Genomic DNA, 5,173 nt, shown 5'->3' on the forward strand with positions numbered 1-5,173 from the left:
GAGTCTCCCCTGCGACGCCTCCGTCGTAGTCTGTTCTCTCACTGTCGGGCCTGCGATCTGATCGATGATAAATATCGGGGCCCGTAGACGTCTCGAGGAGAAACAGAAAGAACCAGTAGCGCGGACGCCAGTGTCCCGAACCTCCGTGCTTAAGTGCGTCGGGTCGCGTGGTCGCGCGAGGTAAAGGAGAGGAAGTCTCGGCCGTCGTGGATACCTAGGCCGGGTGACAGACCCGGAGCCGGCCGACAAAGGGGTGGTCGGTGGGGGTTGGGCGGTATTAGTATAGGTGTGGGGGTGGGGGGCGTTTGTTGGGTGGTGGGTGTGGGTGTGGGTGGGCAGGGAGAGAAAGAGTGAGGAGAAGTCTAACTCACCATTACTTCGGACCAACCGAACGTTCCGCGAGAGGAAAGACAAGGGGAAGAAAGAGGACACAGAACGGGGAAAGAAGAGAGTTGCTGCCGCCCGAACACGTACTTGGGCCTGTGGGGAGGAGGGACGATGGGAGGACAAAGAAGATAAATGAGAGGAGGTGAGGAGAGGAGAAGGAAGACAGAAAGAAATGTTCGTCCGCTGTGAGGAGAGAGGAAAATGGAGAGTCTGTTAAGTTTACTAGTGTAAAGTGAGGACTGTGTGGGACACTTTCTCATTACTACTGGAAATTCACGGCTGTGAACGACAAAAACTCTACATTGTAGAGGAGGGTAGCTGACTGTAGATATATGAACTTCGTCGTTCAGTCAGCTTTTAAAGAAAAAAAACACGGATTAGCATCCCCCCCCCACACATGCTGCCACGCCCCTGGACACCACTAAAAGAAAACAGGAAATAAAAGCCTATGGGTCGCATGCCTCTATCATATTGCCACCGGGCTGAGAATCTAAGTCGTCCTCCTTTTTTATATCTCCCAACCACCCTCTGCCTTCAAACATTTATCATTGAGATTCGTTACAGAGGTGTGGGACCGGGCTCGTGTTTGAAAGTGTGTGAGTGTGGTCTGCAGAGAGTTGCTAAGTTGCTCAAACACAAGCCGGGGAAGGCAGTTGTGTTTTCAGTCCAAACTTCTCGCAGATGGACTTTAAAGTGAGTGATAAATCCGTGTCCAGATTGAGGGTCCTTTTGTCATTAAACTAAGCCTTAGCACTGCTGTCCATCTGGCTCTGTGCATGTGTGTGTGTGTGTGCATGCATGTTTGTAGTGTATCTTGTGTCTTTGTGTGTAGACACATTGAACATGATCCGGTAGCGGGAGGGGCACTACAAGCCGTCCTTTTAAAGTGTTGCTGACTGTAGCACACTATAAGCTATAGCCTTCTGCTCTTACTTCCCATGCACTTTCTGTCTCACTCACTCACACACACACACACACACACACACACACACACACACACACACACACACACACACACACACACACACACACACACACACACACACACACACACACTCACTTTACCCTCAGTTCTTGTAAACACATCTCGAAGCCAGCGTGTGCTTCGTCTGTAACAGCCCCAGACTCCAAGGTGCCTGATCTGTGAGCTAACACCAAAGATAATTGTTAGGAGTGATGGAGCTCAGAACTAGACCTGTGGAGACAGAGTGGGAGATGACGTGTGTGTGTGTGTGTGTGTGTGTGTGTGTGTGTGTGTGTGTGTGTGTGTGTGTGTGTGTGTGTGTGTGTATATATTTGTGTGTGTCTGTGTGTAAGAAGTTGCCCACTAGTAAACAAAGCGAAGCAAGTGGCCTGGATGACTTACGTCTGGACCACACAGAGAAAAATGCATCAGTCAGACTGGTGCTACGTAAGAGCTGTGGCATCACAGCCGAGACTGGGTGGTGCCAGAGAGAGAGACAGAGAGACAGAGAGACAGAGAGACAGACAGACAGACAGACAGACAGACAGACAGACAGACAGACAGACAGTGAGAGGGAGCTCTTTCCAAATTTACCAGGTTTCTGTACCATCCAATGCATTGTGATGTTCCAAGTTTTATTGTTTTGTCCAGTTGGGCTTGCATACCAGCTGCTGTATGTGTGTGTGTGTGTGTGTGTGTGTGTGTGTGTGTGTGTGTGTGTGTGTGTGTGTGTGTGTGTGTGTGTGTGTGTGTGTGTGTGTGCACGTGTGCATGCGTGTGTACGCTCTAAACACTCATCTGACATGAAATGGCTCTCGTGGTGAAAGCAGCCAGGTGCTCACCACAGGCGACATCATCGGGTCAGCCACAGATGTGATGCACCGGCTCAGCTTGATGACATCATCATCGCTTCTCCTTGGCAGACTTGTTTTAGTTGAACACACAGCGTTTGTGTGTGCGGGTACACTGGGGGAAAATATCTTCAGCCATTAAATTATATTAAAATAGATTTTTCTTCCCCCAGAACACATAAAAAACGGTTTTCCAAAAGCTAATTAGAAAATAATTTCACCCGTTTCCAATATGTATCGAGGTCAAGTAATATCTTGAACGTATTTTCACCCAGTTTGACGTTTAGCTTTGGAAACAATTACCTCGAACAGCGGGTATTGTTCTTTCTCTATAAATGAAACCAAGCTATTAAAATTGAATATGAGAGTAAATGGCTTGTTCAGACGGATCTATTTGGAGTCTTGTTTTTTTTGGTAAAGAGCTCTCTCCAAAAAAGCCTTTTCCCAGTAGAGGCCCTCCATCTGTGTAACCTCTAGCTGACACTTTTAATCTGTATCTTTATTCCTAGAAGTCGATGAAGAGACATATGAATTCTCTTGACTTATCTGGCCAAACTGTCAGATATGCTGCTGTGAAGAAAAAAAATACAGTGTTTATCAGCTGGAGTGAGTTTTTGTGTGTGTTGTGTCACAGCAACCCAGAGAAGTTAAGTGTCTGCGACTACGACTGCAGTGCTCATGCCTGAGAATTATCAAGCATACGCCGATGAACATAAAAATATCTGCTCTGTGGCGCCATGACATCACAACCGCTCTATTTGGGCTGGGGAGAAGGTCATGTAATTGCATTATACTCTGTCATTAGAATGATACAGTGTCATTATATCACAACGCTTGTTCACAAGATAGAAACACATTCTTCTCTTGCTTTGACCTCAAGTTTATGCTGGTGTGTATTTCTGTCCATCCATCTGCTAAAAGCTTGGACTCGCAGGTGGCCAGTGTGTGAATCAGATCACCTCCGTGCTGTTCCGGCTTTATGACGGTGAAGGATTTAGTAGGTTTAGACCTTAGCAAACAGGAGACCACTAGTGGGAGGGATGAAGGAGATAGAGCGAGTTGAGAGGAGCAGGACAGATGGGGCAGGGATCAAGGCCCTGCGTCTCTGTCCTTCTGCCTCTCTGCCACTCTCTTTGACTTGTCTTGTTCAGGTCTGTTTAGCCATTATGTGGGACCAAATGACAGCCAGCCTGTGAGACTGTCTCATTATGTCCACAGATGTCTTCTCAGCACTGCTTTTTAAATTGTTGTTATATAACTTTTTTTTATGTTTTGACATTCTTTTTCCATGACATTGTACTTTATTTTGCACAGACTTTCGGTATAAATGATTTCACCCAGCAGGGCTTAATCTGGCAACCTGCCTTTCCCATGACTCCCTCTTCTCACCACACCGACCCATGCACACAGAAAGCACCAGAAAATGACAGACAGTGAGACAGAAGTTGTTTTTGTCTTTTCCTTTTTCTCCCTCGCTTCCGCATATGGTCATCCGTTCTGCCTGTCTATCTGTCTGTCTGTCATTACAGTAAATCAGAGGGCTCTTCGGCTTTATCCGAGCGTCCTTCTGGCTGGGACGGCTGCAGCAGATGTTGGAGCCTGGGACAAAATGGATTTCCCCCCGCTGAGAGCAGCTTTTCTTGCCCTCCTTAATGGTGGCTCCTTGAAATGCTAATGCCCCACCATTAGTAAAGCGGTGGTCTAGCATAGTGATGGTGGGAAAAAAGGAAAGACTGCAATCCTTCCTGAAGAAACCTTTGTTGCTGAACAACTCCTGGAGAACATACTTTACTTATCGGGACAGACAAGTGTCTAGTGGAGGTTTGAGACGCCGGAGAGGGAGATATTTGTGTGTGATGGCATCCCATTCACAGGCCTCCTCCCCTTTTCCTCCCCAGTCTTACACCCCCCTCCATCCCTTCCTCAAATTTCACCTCAAAAGAGGGATAATGATAATCTAGTTATATGAATGGGGCAAAAGGAAAAAAAAGACCAATTTCTACTGGCAGTTAAAGGATCAGGCGGCGAATCCAAAACAGCTAAGCTTAACTCTTCGAAAACATTTGATGATCAGCCGCTGCTCGCTGTAATCGGAAGAATCAAACAGCGAAAAAGAAAAGCTGCTTTGCCAAACAGCATGTACCACATGTTTTCACTCCTGGAGGCGTACTGCAGGTAGAGAAGAAGAGGAGGAGGACAGCGTAGGAATTTATGTTTCTGTTTTGTGAAAAAAGGTAGCTTACCAGCAGATGAAAGTGTATGCAGGTACGAGTGTGGGAAACACAGCCTAACTTCACATTCTCATGCAAATCTGTGACTGGTATGTTATAAACTGACTTCTGTGCAGCATGACTAGAAGAGGCTTTTTGCTCTTTTGCTATTTCTTGCCTAACCCCCCCCCCCCCCTCTCTCTCACACACACACACACACACACACACGCACACGCACACGCACAAGCTCAAACAAGAAACAGCCCGCCAGCTGCTGACAGGGACAAGAGTGTCCAGAGCGATGTGTATGCGTGTGCGTGTGCGCGCGCGCGCGCGCGCGCGTGTGTGTGTGTGTGTGTGTGTGTGTGTGTGTGTGTGTGTGTGTATAGCCCCAGTAAAGCCTGCTGCTCTGCTCTGCTGTGCTGGCCAGGCCATGTGGCCACTTTAAAGCTCTTTTCTGAGAGTCCTGTGAAGTTGTTAAGGAGCTCCTCTACACTGGCAGTTGGCTCTGGGAATCCCTCTGCCAGCTGTAGCCCGCACACACCCCTCCCCGCTTCACTTCCCTCTCTCTGTCTCTCATGTCGTCCCTCTCATGCTTACACTTGCTCCGTTTCTCTGTGTTCGCTCCCATCTCTGTCCCCTCTTTCTGTCTGTAGGCTATTTGTTTGCCGGCTGCTCTCCGGCTCTTTCTGTTTCTCCTGTTCTCTTTCTCCCTCTTCCCCCCGTTCCCCTCTCTCTGTCTGTTCCTCGTTCTGACCGCG

Source organism: Notothenia coriiceps, unplaced genomic scaffold, assembly GCF_000735185.1.
Source record: "Notothenia coriiceps isolate Sejong01 unplaced genomic scaffold, NC01 NC01_scaffold00009695, whole genome shotgun sequence".
NCBI classification, from domain to species: domain Eukaryota; kingdom Metazoa; phylum Chordata; class Actinopteri; order Perciformes; family Nototheniidae; genus Notothenia; species Notothenia coriiceps.